This window comes from Caretta caretta, chromosome 13 (assembly GCF_965140235.1).
Source record: "Caretta caretta isolate rCarCar2 chromosome 13, rCarCar1.hap1, whole genome shotgun sequence".
Lineage (NCBI taxonomy): Eukaryota > Metazoa > Chordata > Testudines > Cheloniidae > Caretta > Caretta caretta.
In genome coordinates, this window is record NC_134218.1 from 25,722,552 (window position 1) to 25,743,786 (window position 21,235).

Here is a 21,235-nt window from a genome sequence, read left to right on the forward strand (position 1 = left end):
TTTCCCTCTCAGACAGTTTTTTGCTGAGAAACACTACAGGGTGGAATTCTTGATCAGGTCCTTTCTGCATTAAAACTGCTCCCACACCACGCTCAGATGCATCTGTGGTTACTAGGAACGGTTTGTCAAAGTCTGGGGCCCTTAGTACAGGGTCAGACATGAGTGTCGCTTTAAGCTTGTTAAAGGCCTTCTGACACTTTCCGGTCCACTGAACAGCATTTGGCTGTTTCTTTTTGGTTAGGTCTGTCAGTGGGGCAGCGATTTGGCTGTAGTGCGGTACAAATCGTCTGTAATAACCGGCCAAGCCTAAGAAGGATTGAACCTGTTTCTTTGACTTTGGGACAGGCCACTTTTGGATAGCATCCACTTTGGCCTGTAGGGGGCTGATAGTTCCTTGACCCACCTGGTGTCCAAGGTAAGTCACTCTGTTTAGGCCTATTTGACACTTCTTAGCCTTAACAGTTAGTCCTGCCTCCCTTATGCGCTCAAGGACTTTTTGTAGATGTTCCAGGTGGTCTGCCCAGGAATCCGAAAATATGGCCACGTCGTCAAGGTAGGCGACTGCATATTCTCCTAATCCCGCTAGGAGACCATCTACAAGTCTTTGGAAAGTGGCGGGTGCATTTCGCAGCCCGAAAGGGAGTACATTAAATTCATACAGCCCGAGATGTGTGATGAAGGCTGACCTTTCCTTGGCAGATTCATCTAGCGGTACCTGCCAGTACCCCTTGGTTAAGTCCAAGGTAGAGATGAACTGGGCCCGTCCCAGTTTCTCTAATAGTTCATCTGTGCGTGGCATTGGATAGTTGTCTGGGCGAGTTACAGCATTTAGCTTACGGTAGTCCACGCAAAAACGTATTTCCCCATCTGGTTTGGGAACTAGAACCACTGGAGATGCCCATGCACTTTCAGAGGGGTGGATTACCCCCATCTGTAACATATCCTGGATCTCCCGTTCTATAGCAGTTTTAGCTTGAGGAGACACCCGGTAAGGTTGAACCCTAATTGGGTGAGCATTACCTGTGTCAATGGAGTGGTATGCCCGTTCAGTCAGTCCTGGGGTGGCTGAGAACGTTGGCGCGTAGCTAGTGCACAGCTCCTGGATCTGCTGTCGCTGCATACGCCCAAGGGTCATGGAGAGGTTCACCTCTTCCACACCACCAGCACATTTCCCTTCGTAGTAAACACCTTCAGGCCACTCAGCGTCGTCTCCTCCCTGGGCTGTAAACTGACAAACCTTTAATTCTCTGGAATAAAAGGGCTTTAGAGAATTAATATGGTACACCTTAGGCTTCCGGTTGGAGGTGGGGAATGCTATGAGATAATTAACAGCTCCCAGGCGCTCCTGGACCGTGAATGGCCCTTCCCACGATGCTTCCATTTTATGGGCCTGGAGCGCCCTTAAGACCATGACCTGGTCTCCTACTTTGAAGGAACGCTCTCTGGCATGTTTATCATACCAGGCTTTTTGCTCTTTTTGAGCATCCTGTAAGTTTTCTCTAGCAAGGGCTAAAGAGGTTCGGAGGGTGTTCTGTAGGTTGGTTACAAAGTCCAGAATGTTAGTTCCTGGAGAAGGTGTAAATCCCTCCCATTGCTGCTTCACCAACTGCAATGGCCCCTTAACCTCACGGCCATATACAAGTTCAAATGGGGAAAACCCTAAACTGGGATGTGGTACAGCTCTGTAGGCAAAGAGCAACTGCTGCAACACTAGGTCCCAATCATTGGAGTGCTCATTTACAAATTTACGTATCATGGCCCCCAAAGTTCCATTAAACTTCTCCACCATGCCATTTGTTTGATGATGGTAAGGAGTGGCAACCAAGTGATTTACCCCATGAGCTTCCCAAAGGTTTTTCATAGTTCCTGCCAGGAAATTAGTCCCTGCATCGGTGAGGATGTCGGAGGGCCAACCTACCCTGGCAAAAATGTCTGCTAGTGCCTGGCACACACTTTTAGCCCTGGTGTTGCTTAGAGCTACTGCTTCCGGCCATCGGGTGGCAAAATCCATGAAAGTCAGTATGTACTGCTTTCCTCTGGGTGTCTTTTTCGGAAAAGGACCCAGAATATCCACAGCTACTCGCTGAAATGGAACTTCAATGATGGGGAGTGGCTGGAGAGGGGCTTTGACCTGGTCTTGGGGTTTTCCCACTCTTTGGCACACCTCACAAGACTGGACATAGGTAGAAACATCTTTGCCCATTCCCTCCCAGTGGAATGACCCCCCCAAACGGTCTTTGGTCCTGTTCACACCAGCATGGCCACTAGGGTGATCATGGGCTAAGCTCAAGAGCTTGGCCCGGTATTTAGTTGGAACTACCAACTGTCTCTGAGGATGCCAGTCTTCCTGGTGTCCACCAGAAAGAGTTTCCTTGTATAAAAGTCCTCTTTCTACAACAAACCTGGATCGATTAGAAGAGCTGAGAGGCGGTGGGTTGCTCCGTGCCGCCGTCCAAGCTCTCTGGAGGCTTTCATCTGCTTCCTGTTCGGTCTGGAACTGTTCCCTTGATGCTGGGGACATCAGTTCCTCATGGGATTGTGGACCTAGGCTTGGTCCCTCTGGAAGCGATATAGGGGATGGAGCTGTTTCTGTTGACTGTGAACCGCTCTCCGCTGGTGCACTATGTTGGGATTCAGGCTCCGGCTGAGCCTCTTGTGTAGGGTTATCGGCTGCTGCCAGTTCAGGTTCGGTGGGGCCTTCTGGTGTTGAGGTTGCAAGTACTGGATTCAGTGCTGACACGGGGTCTGGTGTTGGTTGTTCGGCTGGTTCCGGTTCTAGGACTGGTTCCGTCTGGGTCTCTGGGACTGGATCCACTACTGCTGTTGCAGACATTGGCCTGGGGTCCGGGTCCATCACCTCTGACTGGGTCCTGATAGAAGTTTCCGGAACAGAGCTAGGCCTCACGGCTTGTTTAGCCTGGCTGCGGGTGACCATTCCCACCCTCTTGGCCTGCTTCACATGATTGGCCAAGTCTTCCCCCAACAGCATGGGGATGGGATAATCATCATAGACTGCAAAAGTCCACATTCCTGACCAGCCCTTGTACTGGACAGGCAACTTGGCTGTAGGCAAATTGAAAGAGTTGGACTTGAAGGGTTGAATCGTCACTTGGATCTCTGGGTTGATTAAATTGGGGTCCACTAAGGAAGCATGGATAGCTGACACTTGTGCTCCGGTGTCCCTCCACGCGGTGACCTTCTTCCCGCCCACACTCACAGTTTCCCTCCGCTCCAAGGGTATCTGGGAGGTATCTGGGCCTGTGGACCTCTGGTGTGATTCCGGTGCAATGAACTGTAATCTGTTGGGGTTCTTGGGGCAGTTGGCCTTTACATGCCCCAGCTCGTTACACTTAAAACATCGTCCAGCTGACGGGTCACTGGGGCGAGGAGGGTTGCTGGAGAACGGGGTGGTGGGACGATAAGGGGTCTGGAGGGTTCTTTGGGAGGTAGGTGGGGCTTTGGGCGGTCCCCGGTAATAGGGTGCGGTCTGGGGTGGTCCCTTCTGGTCTCCGCTCCAACTGCGACCAGTTTTCTTCTTCTCTGCCACCTCCACCCATCTGGCTCCAATCTCTCCTGCCTCAATTACAGTTTTGGGTTTCCCATCTAGGATGTATCTTTCTATTTCCTCAGGAACACCCTCTAAGAATTGTTCCATTTGCATTAGGAAGGGCAAATTTACTGGAGATTCAACACTTGCTCCTGATATCCAGGCATCCCAATGTTTCACAATGTGGTAGGCATGTCGGGTAAATGACATGTCTGGTTTCCACCTTAGGGCTCTGAACCTCCGACGAGACTGCTCGGGTGTTATCCCCATTCTGACTCTCGCCTTGGATTTAAACAGTTCATACTTGTTCATGTGTTCTTTAGGCATTTCAGCTGCCACCTCAGCTAAGGGTCCACTGAGCTGCGGCCTCAGCTCTACCATGTATTGGTCAGCAGAGATGTTGTACCCAAGGCAGGCCCTTTCAAAGTTTTCTAAGAAGGCCTCAGTATCATCACCTGCCTTGTAGGTGGGGAACTTTCTGGGATGGGAAGTGGTACCTGGAGAAGGATTGCTAGGGTTTGTTGGTATATTCTGCTGGGCCTTTATCCTCTCCATCTCCTCCACATGCTTCCTCTCTTTTTCCCTCTCCTCCTCCACATGCTTCCTTGCCTCCATTTCTTGTTCCTTCTTCAGCTGCATGAGTTCTATCTGTCTTTCATGTTCCCTTTGTCTTTCCTCAGCCTGAAATTTGGCTAATTCGAGCTGTAGTCGAGCCGCGGATTTTGCCATTCTAACCTCTCTGTTTTTACTAACTTTACACCCGAGGTTTAGAAATAAACAAACAAAACTTGGCTGTAAAATTTTGCTGTGCTGGAATAGAATACCTATTCTCTGATAGTGATTGTCAGCCTACAGAAAAAGACAATTCCCTTGTCTCTGCTCTGGGCCCAAATTAAAGCAAAAAACCTCCAACTGCTTGGAAACCTGCTTACCCAGCCCAAAGAAAAAGCAAATGGGTAGAACACACACCCCCTATTTACTTTTAGGAAGAAAAGAAAAAAAAACTCCTGGGTTGGAAGACTGTGAATTTCCCTGCTGGAGTTAAGTACCCTGCCTCCAGGCAAAGAAAACCTGCAATTCACAAGATAATCCCCTTTTGTCTCTGCTTGGCCACAAAGCAGAGAGAAACCAAGCTGCTTTCAGTTTCAAAGCTGCTTTCTGGACTTTCTTTCCAAAGAAAAAAAAATTTCCTTTTTAAAATCTGTATTTCTAGTTCAAAAAATCTCAACTGGATCTCAAATGATTTCAGGTTAATCCCACCACTGTGCCACCATGTCAAGGTTCCTCCCCCACTCTGAACTCTAGGGTACAGATGTGGGGACCTGCATGAAAAAACCTCCTAAGCTTATCTTTACCAGCTTAGGTCAAAACTTCCCCAAGGTACAAAATATTACACCCGTTATCCTTGGAATGGCCGCTACCACCACCAAACTAATACTGGTTACTGGGGAAGAGCTGTTTGGACGCGTCCTTCCCCCCAAAATACTTCCCAAAACCTTGCACCCCACTTCCTGGACAAGGTTTGGTAAAAAGCCTCACCAATTTGCCTAGGTGACTACAGACCCAGACCCTTGGATCTTAAGAACAATGAACAATCCTCCCAACACTTGCACCCCCCCTTTCCTGGGAAATGTTGGATAAAAAGCCTCACCAATTTGCATAGGTGACCACAGACCCAAACCCTTGGATCTGAGAACAATGAAAAAGCATTCAGTTTTTTACAAGAAGACTTTTAATAAAAAATAGCAGTAAATAGAAATAAAGAAATCCCCCCTGTAAAATCAGGATGGTAGATATCTTACAGGGTAATTAGATTCAAAAACATAGAGAACCCCTCTAGGCAAAACCTTAAGTTACAAAAAAGATACACAGACAGAAATAGTTATTCTATTCAGCACAATTCTTTTCTCAGCCATTTAAAGAAATCATAATCTAACACATACCTAGCTAGATTACTTACTAAAAGTTCTAAGACTCCATTCCTGTTCTGTCTCTGGCAAGAGCAGCACACAGACCCTTTGTTCCTCTCCCTCCTCCCAGCTTTTGAAAGTATCTTGTCTCCTCATTGGTCATTTTGGTCAGGTGCCAGCGAGGTTACCTTTAGCTTCTTAACCCTTTACAGGTGAGAGGAGCTTTCCCCTGGCCAGGAGGGATTTCAAAGGGGTTTACCCTTCCCTTTATTTTTATGACACCAGTGAACCAAAAAATCTGTTCTTTTCACAGCTCTAATGACTAATTCCTTTGCTGCTAGCTGCTCCACTCCACTACCCCTGCTGTGCTTCTCTCTGTTAACAAACCACTGAAACCGACTCATGTTTCTGGCACGGAGAATATGATCCCCTGAGCAGCACAGCCAGTCCCTTTTCTGCCTGGAGGGCAGGCTGAGCGGCAATCATGCCTTTATTCTCATTCCCTTACCTATCAGGGTGGACACCAAGAGCTGTAGGGATGCAGAAGAGGCAGGAGGACAGAGAAAGCCCTGCTCTCCAGAAGCCAAAAGGAGCAGGACTGGCTGGTACCAAGGCTGGGTGCTAGGTGCTCTCTTGCCTTTAACTGAGATGAAATGCGTTCTGCATCTGTGGCAGAAAGTTGCCTTTTGAAGAAGCCCGCACTGTCGAATTCTATTCCTGTCGCTGTAATGCCTCGAGGCCGCAGTCTCCATTTCCAACAAATAACCTTCTGAATGTTCAGTTTCCAAAGAAAAGCCATTTGGAGATGATAGGCAGTTAGGGAGGGTTTTTCCAACTCTGAGGTAGCATTTGTCCCCTAAGGCTCAACAAAGAGATCCAGCCACCTTTGAAACACTGGGGAAAAAATTGCTCATTCTGGGAGAGTGTTTTCAGTGCATGGACAGCGCTGCATGTGTGTGTTGATTACTTTTTCTTGCTTGATTATTCCCCCTTAGGACTGAGCGAAAGCCAAATGGTCAATTCAGTATTCATGGCTCTGAGGGCAGTTGTGCTTTTGCTGAATCCAGACTGAAACTGCTACAGGAAGGAAAATATCTGTAGATTTCCATTATTCTTAGAGATTGGAGCCTTCCTTAGGAAAACCAGGTTCTCAGTTTGAGAAACGCTGGCCTAAAGCAATAACACTAAGAACCGTGTCTGTAATGGCTTCCAGCCCAGGATCTCAAAGCATCAGCAATCTTTATCTGGATTGCTCCACGTAGCACCCGAGTGTTTCTTGGTCAGGCATACAAAGTGGCCTCCCAAACTAGAGGACACTTTTGCAAATGTAGGACTAAGTGACTTACCCAAGATCAAAGAGTGAGTCTGTGGCAGAACCAGGAATTAGGACCAAGATCTCCTGACTCCCAGACCTGTGCTTTAACCATAAGCTGCCCAACTGTTCAACTCTGAAAAAACTGCTCTCTGCACATACTCATATGTTCTCCCAGAACTGGAAAGCATCATGTGAGGGATGTGGGGTGTAGGGTTTGGCCTATGTGAAATGAGCCAGTAGTCTTAATCCCTTTCTGAGCTAGAGAGATGGGCATGGTACAGTAAAGCCACCATTGCAAATGGGTAACAAGAGTGAGGCCAACTGAGGCTCCGTCTGCTGGAGCACTTGGGGAACTGCCCTTCCCAGAAAATAAATTCAAAGCAAAATAAAGGGACTCTTCACCCCAGTGCTGTGCCCCCGACACAGCTGCAGATGCATGCAAAGGAGCCACGTTGGGGCAGCCACTCCAGGGCACCATGGAGAGCTCAGTCCAGGAGGACTTCACCAACTAGCCCAGCAACAGCACTGAGGCCTGGTCTACACCTTAAACTTAGGTTGACCCAGCTACATCGCTCGGGGCTGTGAAACATTCCCATCCCTGAGCGATGTACTTAAACCAACCCAAGCCCTAGCGTAAACACCACTAGGTTGGCCTAGCTGCCGCCTCTTGAGGGGGTGGATTTACTACAGCGACAGAAAACCCCCTTCCGTCGCTGCTGCAAGCATCTATGCTACCCCTAAAACATTGCCACAGACAGGCAGCTGACGGCCAGGTTCCTCCAGGTCAGTAGTTGGGCATGCGAACTGAGCAGTGCCTGGGGGAAGCTTGCACTGTGGTATGAAGAAGGTGGAAAGGAAGGTGCTGTGGTTAAGGGAGGCGATGAGATGACAAAAGCTTGGGGTAGGGCAGCCTGATGCAGTGCCAAGGCTGCCTGGGGGATGTGGGTTCAGTTCCTGGTTCGGCCACAGATCACTTGTGTGATCGGGGGCAAGTTCCTCTCTGTAAAATTGGGGTGATAAGTGGGTTGGTGGCTTGCAGTCTGTAGAGTGCTTTGAGATCTCCAGAGGGAAGGTGCTATAAAAGCACCAAATATTCTCTCCCTCCCTTATCAGAAGGACCGCCAGTCTGCGGGGCCGCCAACACGGCACCTGGCACTGACTTCACTTCCCATTGTTAAAACCCGACAGACAACGCAGAACGATAATTGCTCTTGGCATGGAATTTTTCATGCCAGAGCTCACCTCTGAGTGGTGATTTTCCTTTGCAGCCGGCGAGCTATACACCTCTAAAAATAAAGGAGTGTAGCGGGAACATCGACACAGCCTCTAGCAGGGCCTGGCTGCTGCCTGCCTCTTTATATAACCTGCAGCTTCTTCCTGATAACTTATTGAGTGCTTCAGCAGTTCGGGTGTGTTCACTTGGTGTGTGATTCAAGCAACCAGTGGCTGGATAATGCAATGTTCAGTGGCAGCTTGGGCCCAGCTCTGCTCCCTGTCCTAATTTCCTGGTGTAAAATTCCAGAGTCCTCTTGCAGATCCAGGTCTGGTTTTGGGGGCAGCCTTCCTCCTTTTTTTTTTTTTTTTTTTTGCATCTCTTCCCCCCCCTCTCTGCACTGTACTCCCAAGGGGCTCTCAGCACTGCTGCAGCATCACTAACAACCTCAATACAGGGAAAGAGAGGCGGAAGGGGGGGGGAGAAAATCTGAATGAATGGGCATCACATCAGTGCTCGTCATAGGGAGAACGGAGACTGCTGCATAAGGGGGAAAGAGGAGGATTCCTTCCAAAAGGGAAGAGGACAAAAAATAAAAATAAAAAAGGAGAGAACTGCCACAGCCGTTATCCTGGGCTCCAGCCAAAGCCTTCTGTGGACAAGTGCTACCTGGGCAAGGAATAGCTCCTTTGTGAGCCACTGCTACTGCCCCCCCCCCCACGGAGAGCCAGGTGAGACCTAAGCTGCCTTTATTTTTCATTCCTAGCAAGGGGCATCCTGGTGGGGGGTGATGTGATGGAAAAAGCATGCAGGGCCTGGAGACTAAGGGGCTTGTCTCCGCCGGAGGGGGGTGTTGCTTGGGGTAACAAAGCATGTAACAGAGAGATGTCGCTGCTGTTAACATCTCCCTTTGGAGGGGGCTGGGGGGGGGAAGGGGGAGCAGCCCCCCATTCTCCTTCATGCGGGATTGCAGGTGGAGATGATTCATGGGCTATTTGCGGGCTGTTTGCTTGGATTGGGATCTAGCCCCGGCCAGTTTTTAGGGCTCTCTAGGGAACTAATCAACTCCTAAGTCCTTGAAATGTACCTGCCTGCTCCCCTGGAGTGTCTTGTGTTTGCCCAAATTGTGTGTGTGTTGGGGTGGGGAGGAAGTTGTCATCAAAATGGCACGATCCCTGCACAGCTTTGGTGGTGGGATGTTGAGGATTTATTATGCTTCTTTTGCACTGTACAGTCTGTTGGGTTTTATCTTGGCTCAGGTTCAAGCCCATTGACTTAACCCCAGTCCCTGAAAGCAGGTAGCTGTGGCCACAGGCTGGGAGTCGTTAGTTCTGCTGGTGGAAGGAGATGGAGGCTGAATAGCCAAGGCTATATTCCTGCATATACTCCTGCTGCATAGCCAAGGCTATATTGCGTAAAGTCGTAGCAGGGGCTTTGATTTCTCAATGCAGCTGCAATCAGAGTAGATAATTGCAGATAGAGAAATGTGCGGCGTAGCGGGAGAAACCCTAGGGTATTTGCCACATGGCAGAAAAGCCTCATGTACTGTGCCTTCTGCCTGTTCTTCCCCACTGAGCCTGCAAGAAGGCATGAGAACTGCCCTCCATCCTGCTTCAAAGGTCTGAGATGTTTAGGCCTTCTAATGCAGGATCGTAGCGTGCGTGATCAACAACTGAACGTGTATATGTTTACATGAGAGCAATTGAGTATGTGTGTGTGTGCGCGCGTGCGTGTGTGCAAATGTGATGGAGTGACTGAGCATGTGTGAAGCGCGTGTGTGATGAGCGACTGACTGCACAAAGTATGTGTGTGTGCAGGCGTGCAAATGAGATGAGCAGCTGAGTGTGTGCAGAGGAGCATGCCTGTGTCTGCCCACTCCAGATTTCAGGTGTTCTGCCGGCACTGCAAGAGGAGCCCTGAACGCCTCCCCCCCACACTCCCCAAATGAATCGTGGAGCTGGGGGATGAATTGGGAGAGGAGGAGGTGTTTGAAGCAAGCTCATGCTCCCATGCTTGCGGGGGCTTGGCTGGGGGTAGCCTTGGAGTGACATGACAAGCACACAGCCTTTCACGGGACTCCCAGCACGTACTGGAGTAGGAGGGGAGAGGTGGGGATGGAAAACCTGAAGGAGCGAGACTTAAAGCCTCGAAGGAAACCTGTTCTCTTGAAACATTTCAAGAGAGGTGGGTGGCGAGTGCCAAGCTAAGCAAAGGCGCAGGGGGATGATGGAAGTACAGAGCTGATATTGCCTGGCCTTGCTTGCTCGCATGCTTTCTCCTCCCAACATGCTTCGTTTGTAGGCTGAGTGGAGCTCAGGTTCTCCGTACTGCAGCATGCCATGAGCTCACCATGTGTGCTAGCAGCAGGAGCCCAGCTACTGTGCTAAAGCAGCTGACAGGGGCAGCAAAAGAGAACAAACTATTTCCTGTCCGCTTCCTTCTCCTGTTTGTTTTATTCTCTTGTATTCTTGTGGCTGGGCTGGATAGCAAACACACGTGCCGTGCCATAAAGGTGCCAGCAGCCGGTGCTGTGGGGAAAGTGCTCTCGTGGGCGGGGAAGGTGGGCGGCAAGGTTTGAAGGTGGTCTGAGACGCTCACAAATCCTAGCAGAGGAGGGTATTGGAGTCTCAACCTAAGATGGATAATGTCTAACCATGGAGTTAGTCTTGGCCGGCATACACCCAGGATTGCTTTGTGGCCTGTTTGGTGCCCTTCATCCCAACCTCTCTGGGCTCTGTGAAGCTGGCAGAAGGGACCAGGAACTGCAGGGAAGTAAAGTGGACGGACTTGCTGGGAGCAAAGCCCAGCAGGCATCCCTCACCCTGGAGGGAAGGCAAGAGAGAGGGAATTCTCTCCGTGTAAGAACATGAGCTCCAGATAGAGCCTGAGGCTGTCCTCCTAGGTTTGGATTTGGGACCAGTTTGGTTCTAAGGGTTTGGGGTTGTGAAATTGTGGTTTATATTTCAGTGGCATATAGAGACCACAGCCAAGCCCCAGGCCGCACTGTGCTAGGCGCAGTGCAAAGACAGCAGGAGAAACAGGCATTGCCCCTAAGAGTTTGCCATCTAAACCAGAAGACAGACAAAGTCTGGAAGAAAGGAGCTACCTCGCTGCCCGTTTTGTAATTGGGGAACACAGGCACCGAGACCTGCCCAGAGTCACACAGAGAGCATGGGACAGAGCCAGGAATTGAACCCAGCGCTCTTGAGTTGTAGGCCAGTCCCTTAACCGCCATTCTAAAACGTGAAAACGGGAATTTCACTTCTCACCCCATGGAAGCAAATGGCAAAAACATACAAGGGAGCATGCTGGGGAAGCAGCAGGATCAAGTAATCTCAGAATAGTTACTTAATAATCGCAAATCCTTCTGAAATTGCCTCTCCTGGCATGAAACATGACAACAGCAGAACTAACATACAAGCATCCCTCTGGGAGGGTATATGCCAGCTGATCATGTAATCCTGCTGCCGTGAAAGGCCTCTGGGTTAGTTTTTTTGTAGTGCTGTCGGGGAAGTGGACTGGGTGATGGAAGAGGTCTTTTCCACATCCAGGGCCAGAACCTCAGCTGGTGTAAATCAGAATACTTCCACTGACTTCAGTGGAGTTATGTTGATTTACGCCAGTAGAAGGTCTGTCCCTTTAACTCCCCTGGGTGTTTTTGTACACAGTGTACCAGACACAGCCATGAAATGGAGACTTTGAAGTGCTTAAGGAATTAACTAGTTCAGGGTGAAATTCATGCCTGTGGACAGGGCTAATGTGAGATTTATGTACCCCTGAATTCTGACAGACTGGTGCTGGCCCTTGTGCACAGGGGTGAATTTCATCCTGGGAGAATAAATTTCCTGTGCACCAAAAAATTCAGACCAAACAGACATTAGGAGCAATGTGATAGGTTGATTTGACACCTGAGTGCATTCTGAGTGACGTTTTCTCATGTTAACCCATTGTGCATCTTTGCATATGTGCAAATAACAGCACAGGGGTTTTGGAAATGAGCATAAGGGGCCCACATGAATGTGCCTGCAATCGGCTTCTGCTGAGCACTGATTTGATATCGTGGCCTTCCAAGATAAATAGGCAACACTGGGGGCCCGGATGCATGTGGCATTCTGCTTTCCCGACGTGCATGGAACTTCCATTGGCACTGGCATGAGGAGAGCAGGATACTGAAATGAAGATGCCTGTGAGGAATGTTTTCACCACAACGTGCCTTTTCAGATGTGTGAGTGTAGGATTTAGCTGCACGGGGGTCATTAGCTTGTGCATAGTGGTGTCAGCACCAGGGACTGTAGCATCTGTTCTCCAGACGCTCCTGCTGACTTCTTATTTGCTTTTTGGATGCTATTCAAGGTGTTGACTTTGATCTATAAATTCTGCATGGTTTCTGTTCTAACTGCTTTCAAGACGAGCTCTGTCCCCAGACACCATTACTACCGCTGTAGTCAGTGGAAGTGGTCTGGTTAACTGCCCCGATAGTGAAATACTGGGGGGCTCAGGGCAGGATGTTTTCAATAGATAGCCCTTAACTTTGGGTTTTCTCCACCTTGATGGCCTGTTGATCTTCTAGGCATGGTGTAAAGTGAATTTATTCACTCTGGGCAAGGCTGTGTAGCTGGCCCTACTCATTGTGAGTAAAGGTGTCACGGTCTGACCCTCAGGCTTTTGCCAGAAGAAGCCGGGATGAGCAAAGGGAGCTATTTTGAGTAGGGAGCACATGATCAACTGAAGCATTAATGCAAATAAAGATGTAATTACTCTGGATATCGCTGTTTGTGCTGGAGCTCTGAGGAGTCCAGGTAAACTCTAAATATGAGCCCCATTTCAAGGTGCTGTGTGCTCATGAAAGTGAGTAACAGAGAATGTAAAGCCTTGTTTAAAAAAATTCTTGGTTTGTACGCTTTCAGATGGCTCCTATCACATAGTCCTGTTCAGCTGATTGATCCTAGGAATCCATTGGCTGCTGCATCCAAACCATGACATTTTGCAGTGCGTTTATTTGCATTTGATGCTTTGTAAATGCTTCCCACTGTCTTATTTTGAAGCTCAGCTGGGTGCCTCCATGGATACAATCTCTGGTTACTAGACTGAGAGAATAACAAAACCTAATGAACTCCATGTGTGGCTTTGTATTATAGTTTGTACCCAGAAGAAAACAAACATAGGGCCCATATCTGAACTCTGACTCATCCGGGTGTTACTCAGGGTTTGTCTATACTTAAAACGCAACAGCAGCCTCTGTCGCACTTCTGTGTACTCTACTTACGCTGATGGGAAGGATTCTCCCGTCGGTGTAGGTAATCGGAAGCCAGTAGCTAGGTTGACGGAAGAATTCTTCTGTCAAGCTAGCGCTGTCTTCACTGGGACTTAGTTGGCTTAACTACACTGCTCAGGAGTGTGTATTTTTCACATCCCTTACTGATGTGGTTTAAACTGACCTAATTTTCTAGTGTAGACCAAGCTTTAGGGAAAGCTCCCAATGGACCAGACCCTGAGGCTTAGACTCTGTTTTTACTCAGACAAGCTTCCATTGAGCTCTTACTGACTTCATTGGGAGTTGGTTTAAGCATGGAGCGTAGACTGATGGCCCATTTGCTTCAATGGGAGTTTTCCCTGAGTAAGGGCTATCGGGCTAGGCTCACAGTGACTCCCTAGGAAACTTCCCAGTTGCTGAGAGAGTGAATTACAGCATCCAGAATTATTAGAGGAGAAGTCTGGCTCCTCTAGGTCTGACTCTCTGTGTCATCTTGCAGAGAGCTCCAAAATAGCTTCTGAAACCATATGTTTACCTAGGTATGTCCCAGGTGAGGCGCTAAATGGAAATTCTCCTGTATTTCCTAGATTACCAAGATGCCTCTGTATGCAGAGTATGGCTTTCTGATCCTTCAAAGAGTCCATCCTCATCGTCCATAAACCTTGATGCCATGTGTCTCAACTGTCCCACATTTTGAGGGGCACCACTTCTCTTGGTCCCAAAGCTATGAAAGCTATGAGAGCGATCATTCATTCTATGTGAATCCGATGTCCCAGTCACGCCCACCATTGCAAATTATTGATATTAGTTATAAAGACTCTTGAAACTGAGCTTATGGAAAGTTATGCCCCTATAGGAAGTTTTCTGCTGTAATAATGCTTGTGTCTCGTTCATGATGGGCCTTTGTCATGCAGCGCATCCCACACGTGGGCCTGGGCAGGGATGCTCGGAACACTGTAGCTGCTGAAACGTGTTTGCAGACGCTTTCCTGCTTTTAATTTATAAGTTAAGGGCAGGATTATCAAAAGCACTGGGCGTCGGTTTAACGCTGCTCGCATTGACATCAAGGGGAAAATGCCCAATGAGAGCCGGGCTAGGCCAGTACTGAGAGCTTTTGAAAACCCCATCTGTAGAGTGTGCAATAAAAATAAAAAATGCCGTGGCCGTTACTCTCAACGTGTCTTGGCAAGGTGAGCGCTACTCACACAATCTCCTTGGGGAGATGACAATGGATGGCGGTAAGGGTGGCTCCGACCATTCTCCCCTCTATTTACAAAGCGCAGAGATGGCAGCTGGTACATGCACAGGCAGATCTGTCCCCGCCGCTTGTAACATTCTGCATGAGCCCCTGTTCACCTGTTTATACGTATTTACCCTCACAGACGGGCAGGGGCTTGGGGTAATGTGTTCGAGAAATGCTCCCTCTCCATCTCCCAAGCCTCAGTGTCTTTGTCTCCAGCAGCAGCTCATGTTTGTAAGTACGCTTGGTAAAGGAGCACGCGCTGGAGCCCATCTGGTTCATCGCATTCAGTATCCTTCCTTTGACAGTGGCCAAACAATAGCGGATGTTTCAGAGGAAAGAAGCCTCCCTTCCATCACAGCATTGCATGTGGCCATTGTGCCATGCCAAACGAGTGAGAAGAGTTTCCTCCTGACTTCTGCAGGGGACTCTCTGCTCCCAGCATAGGTGGGGGTGGGGGGAGGGTGCTGTTTGCTGATTTCTGAGCCCTGTGGTTCTGGAGGCAGTGGGCCCAACTCTTTGCTGTTACACCACTGTAAATCTGCACTGGTGTCACTGCAGTTGGATTTATTCCAGTGTAACTGAAAGCAGAATTTTCCCTTGTGACTTCCTGGGTCCTCTAAGATGCCTTTGAATAAGGAGCATTTATAGGAAAGAATCCATCCTCCCCGCCTGTGACTCTCTTGACCTTGATTCCCCCTGCCCACTTTCCTGCCCTGGAAGAGGCCTAGCTGTGAAAATCGCTAGGAGAGCTCTGCTGTGCTTGATTTAGTATCCAGGTCACATCCTTGCTTTTCTTCCGGTGAAGGAGCTGTACCGTGAGCTCCAAAGCCATTACATGCTTCTCCCCTCCTGTGATAACACTGTCCTGACTTTTATGTCATGCTTTTGAAAGCAATGAATTACATCCCACTACGGTACGGTGAGCCGAGGGACACGTACGAATTACATACCTCCATGCTCTGCTCTGTTACAAGAGCTATGCCTGCGAGCGACATCCACCTGGCCCCATCAACTTGGGCAGCAATACAGATTAGACACAGAGCAGCAGGGACACTATCAGCCAATAGTACTCTTGTTGGCTCCTTTATCACCCATCTGAATGAGGAAGTTGTCTCCTTCTTGAATGCATTTAGAGGGTCCCAGCAGTTGATGGCACTTGTAGCTATTGCGTCATTGTTCCCCTCCCTGATGTCAGGTGTTCAGCATGGGATAGCCCCTCCTTTCCATGTTTCCCTTGGAGGTAGTATTCTCCCAGGCTCCCATCCACTCTGAGCAAAGCCTGCCCCACTCCTCAGGACTGCAATGGAACAGAGAAAGGGGAGCTCTCGCTGCTCAATGGGCTCCCACCTCCTAAATGGGCTCCCTGTGCTGGGAGGTGAGGGTGATTTGGAGGGTCAGTTCAGGTTGGATAAGCAGCATCAGGACACTTAGCCTGCTGCTTATTCTGGACATTCAGATTGGTCTGAAAAATCTTGTGAGTTGTTTCTCAGGAGATTTCTAGGTTTCAGAATAACAGCCGTGTTAGTCTGTATTCGCAAAAAGAAAAGAAGTACTTGTGGCACCTTAGAGACTAACCAATTTACTTGAGCATGAGCTTTCGTGAGCTACAGCTCACTTCATCGGATGCATACCGTGGAAACTGCAGCAGACTTTATATATACACAGAGAACAATACCTCCTCCCACCCCACTGTCCTGCTGGTAATAGCTTATCTAAAGTGATCATCAGGTGGGCCATTTCCAGCACAAATCCAGGTTTTCTCACCCTCCACCCCCCCACACAAATTCACTCTCCTGCTGGTGCTAGCCCATCCAAAGTGACAACTCTTTACATAATCAAGTCGGGCTATTTCCTGCACAAATCCAGGTTTTCTCACATCCCCCCCACCCCCATACACACACAAACTCACTCTCCTGCTGGTAATAGCTCATCCAAACTGACCACTCTCCAAGTTTAAATCCAAGTTAAACCAGAACATCTGGGGGGGGGGAGGTAGGAAAAAACAAGAGGAAACAGGCTACCTTGCATAATGACTTAGCCACTCCCAGTCTCTATTTAAGCCTAAATTAATAGTATCCAATTTGCAAATTAATTCCAATTCAGCAGTTTCTCGCTGGAGTCTGGATTTGAAGTTTTTTTGTTTTAAGATAGCGACCTTCATGTCTGTGATTGCGTGACCAGAGAGATTGAAGTGTTCTCCGACTGGTTTATGAATGTTATAATTCTTGACATCTGATTTGTGTCCATTTATTCTTTTACGTAGAGACTGTCCAGTTTGACCAATGTACATGGCAGAGGGGCATTGCTGGCACATGATGGCATATATCACATTGGTGGATGTGCAGGTGAACGAGCCTCTGATAGTGTGGCTGATGTTATTAGGCCCTGTGATGGTGTCCCCTGAATAGATATGTGGGCACAATTGGCAACGGGCTTTGTTGCAAGGATAAGTTCCTGGGTTAGTGGTTCTGTTGTGTGGTATGTGGTTGTTGGTGAGTATTTGCTTCAGGTTGCGGGGCTGTCTGTAGGCAAGGACTGGCCTGTCTCCCAAGACTTGTGAGAGTGTTGGGTCATCCTTTAGGATAGGTTGTAGATCCTTAATAATGCGTTGGAGGGGTTTTAGTTGGGGGCTGAAGGTGACGGCTAGTGGCGTTCTGTTATTTTCTTTGTTAGGCCTGTCCTGTAGTAGGTAACTTCTGGGAACTCTTCTGGCTCTATCAATCTGTTTCTTTACTTCTGCAGGTGGGTATTGTAGTTGTAAGAAAGCTTGACAGAGATCTTGTAGGTGTTTGTCTCTGTCTGAGGGGTTGGAGCAAATGCGGTTGTATCGCAGAGCTTGGCTGTAGACGATGGATCGTGTGGTGTGGTCAGGGTGAAAGCTGGAGGGATGCAGGTAGGAATAGCGGTCAGTAGGTTTCCGGTATAGGGTGGTGTTTATGTGGCCATTATTTATTAGCACTGTAGTGTCCAGGAAGTGGATCTCTTGTGTGGACTGGACCAGGCTGAGGTTGGTGGTGGGATGGAAATTGTTGAAATCATGGTGGAATTCCTCAAGGGCTTCTTTTCCATGGGTCCAGATGATGAAGATGTCATCAATATAGCGCAAGTAGAGTAGGGGCTTTAAGGGACGAGAGCTGAGGAAGCGTTGTTCTAAATCAGCCATAAAAATGTTGGCATACTGTGGGGCCATGCGGGTACCCATAGCAGTGCCGCTGATCTGAAGGTATACATTGTCCCCAAATGTGAAATAGTTATGGGTAAGGACAAAGTCACAAAGTTCAGCCACCAGGTTAGCCGTGACATTATCGGGGATAGTGTTCTTGACGGCTTGTAGTCCATCTTTGTGTGGAATGTTGGTGTAGAGGGCTTCTACATCCATAGTAGCCAGGATGGTGTTATCAGGAAGATCACCGATGGATTGAAGTTTCCTCAGGAAATCAGTGGTGTCTCGAAGGTAGCTGGGAGTGCTGGTAGTGTAGGGCCTGAGGAGGGAGTCTACATAGCCAGACAATCCTGCTGTCAGGGTGCCAATGCCTGAGATGATGGGGCGCCCAGGATTTCCAGGTTTATGGATCTTGGGTAGTAGATAGAATATCCCAGGTCGGGGTTCCAGGGGTGTGTCTGTGCGGATTTGATCTTGTGCTTTTTCAGGAAGTTTCTTGAGCAAATGCTGTAGTTGCTTTTGGTAACTCTCAGTGGGATCATAGGGTAATGGCTTGTAGAAACTCGTGTTGGAGAGCTGCCGAGCAGCCTCTTGTTCATATTCCAACCTATTCATGATGACAACAGCACCTCCTTTGTCAGCCTTTTTGATTATGATGTCAGAGTTGTTTCTGAGGCTGTGGATGGCATTGCGTTCCGCATGGCTGAGGTTATGGGGCAAGTGATGCTGCTTTTCCACAATTTCAGCCCGTGCACGTCGGCGGAAGCACTCTATGTAGAAGTCCAGTCTGCTGTTTCGACCTTCAGGAGGAGTCCATCTAGAATCCCTCTTTCTGTAGTGTTGGTAGGGAGACCTCTGTGGATTAGTATGTTGTTCAGAGGTATTTTGGAAATATTCCTTGAGTCGGAGACGTCGAAAATAGGATTCTAGGTCACCACAGAACTGTATCATGTTCGTGGGGGTGGAGGGGCAGAAGGAGAGGCCCCGAGATAGAACAGCTGCTTCTGCTGGGCTGAGAGTATAGTTGGATAGGTTAACAATATTGCTAGGTGGGTTGAGGGAACCATTGCTGTGGCCCCTTGTAGCATGTAGTAGTTTAGAAAGTTTAGTGTCCTTTTTCTTTTGTAGAGAAGCAAAGTGTGCGTTGTAAATGGCTTGTCTAGTTTTAGTAAAATCCAGCCACGAGGAAGTTTGTGTGGAAGGTTGTTTTTTTATGAGAGTATCCATTTTTGAGAGCTCATTCTTAATCTTTCCCTGTTTGCTGTAGAGGATGTTGATCAGGTGATTCCGCAGTTTCTTTGAGAGCGTGTGGCACAAGATTTCTAGTATCACTGGGTTATTGTAACCAAACCGACTAGCCCATCCCTGCTCGGGAATATTCATACGCCAACCGGGAAACCTGGCAGCCATGGAACTTGGAACGAGAGCCCTCTGCTCATCCCAGAGGAGTCTTGCTTTGCACTAAATCAGCCTCTAGGATGAGTGTGTCTTCCACTCTGCACTGGCAGTGCCCATGAAGGTGTCTGCATAGCCAGCTAGCCAGGCCAGCACGACTGCCACCTAGGAAATGCCCCAACTAGCTTGTAATGGTTCCCACCATCTCTTCTCCACACTCACTCCTACCACAGTAAGTCCCGCCCCTCCCTCCTCCTGCCCTCCCCATTACACAGCCCTTGGCCTCAGCTCTTGTTTGATTCCCTTCTAAGTTTTGCTTGGAGCTGAAAACAGCCAGGTGGCTGCTCACAGAATGGTTGTCCCATCCTGAAGCAGCCTTTCGGCAGTTCATGCTCATGAGATCTCCTGACCAATGGGAGAGACCCAGGACATCCCAATAGCTTGGGCTGACCCTGAGCTTTGCGGAAGTGTCCACATTTCTGGTTGCTTATCTAAACCCCACGGAGGCTGCCAGCGTGGCAGAACTTGTGCTTGGCAAGCCTGGCTCCTGCCATCTCTCTCAGCAAAGCAGCATCCCAGGAGATATTTATAGGTTCACTGATGTTATTCCCCTGCCAAGCTATTACTGAAATAGGCTCTGAGTGTGTCATAGGAGAGAGAATTTTAATGGCACAGTTTCTTTACCATGGGGAATGGAATTTACACTTCCTTGCTAACTAGTTCCTTAATCCAACTCGTCTTTCCCATGGGCTGACACTAGGAAGGCTTGGAGGGAAAGGATGGTCCCGTGGTTAGGGTGCTAGCTTGGGCTGTGGAAAAGCCTGATCTGACATACTCCCTGTGTGACCTTGGGCCATTCACTTAAGGTACGTCTCCACTGCAATCTCAGGTAGGCTGCGGTGCCCAGGTGGGCCCTGAAGCTTTCTCCCTTCAGCATGAACTAGCAATGTATCTACCCCGGCAAGGCTTGTACAGCCTCTCCCCGTGTCTTCACTGCTATTTTTAGTTGTGCTAACGAGATTAAAGCTAGCCTGCCCCTCTGATTGCAGTGCAGATGCATCCCGAGTCTCTCAGTGACAGCTTTCCAGGGGGATAATAGCATTGCCCTACCTCATCGGAATATTGTCAGGATAAATAGGCTAGAGTGAGGTGGTGAGATACGGCGGTGATGGGGGCCATATAAGTTCCTAAGAGAGTGTTTCAGGGACTAAGCCAGGCACAGTAATCTATGGCAACATCCACACTGCGTTGCAACTGGGTTTTTAACTGCCATTTGGGCGGACAGCATTGCTCCTAACTGGCTGGTCCCTTCGTGGAGTGATATGCCTCTTCAACCAGCTGTGCTGTGGTGGAGTGACTAGCTGGGCCTTGACACCTCCCGTGGTTATCCCAGAGTCATAGCTGCTCTTGCACAAGACATTTGCTAGTGGTTTGATCAGGGATTGGGGGGGATCGCTGCTGAAGCAGCTGCTGACTAGTTATGAGACGTTGGTCAAGTGACTGCAACTTGCTGGGCCTCAGTTTCCTAGTCTGTAAAATGGGGGTATTGACCTGTCTCTCTGGAGTGACTGGAGTAGAACTGGTTGGGAAGTTTTCGGCGAGACATTTTTTCGTCAGAACATGCTGCTTCATTGCAACTGCAGCTGTGCATGGGGAAGGGCCGGTGCAACAACCTGCTCATTCCAAAGACCAGTTGCGATGGTATCAGCCCCTTTTCTTTCAGTGTCCCCGTTCTGACATGTTTGAAACTGAAAATCTTGTTTTCTTTATTCACAATGACGTTTTGTTCCAAAGTTTAAGCTAATTGTGGTACAAAAATCCCCAAAGGTTGAAATCAGAAAGGGACGTTTTGATTGACCGCAGCTGGATTTTTTTCCTGATTGTCTCTGTGTGAACGTTTTTGGGATTTCAGCTCTTTGTCCTGATTTGGGATGGGAACATTTTCTAAATCTCAAAAAGTTTCCCAGGACAGGAAAATCATTTCCTACCCAGCTCTAGCTTTGAGGCCTGCTGTTTGTGCAGTATTTGGAGCTCCCTGCACAGTATTTGTACAAAGGCAGGCCTGGCTTTGCTTCTGTTAGCCCCCACATGGTACTGAGTACCCAGCCTCAAGGTATTTACATTGTCACGGCACATGGCTCTTTGCAGCTGCAGATGTCCTCCCCTCTGGTCCCCTTCTCTCCTGTTGCCATGAG

General features: G+C 48.7%; 1 protein-coding gene across 3 annotated transcripts in view; it reads left to right on the forward strand.

The window, feature by feature from the left end:
• Positions 1-8,421: 8,421 nt before the first annotated feature.
• Positions 8,422-21,235, forward strand: part of DLGAP4 (DLG associated protein 4) — a 343,252-nt gene continuing 330,438 nt past the window's right edge. For all 3 annotated transcript variants that reach the window (XM_048819748.2, XM_048819747.2, XM_048819749.2), the window contains exon 1: positions 8,422-8,716. The gene's annotated coding sequence lies outside the window, so the exon portion shown is untranslated. The remainder of the gene's footprint in view (positions 8,717-21,235) is intronic.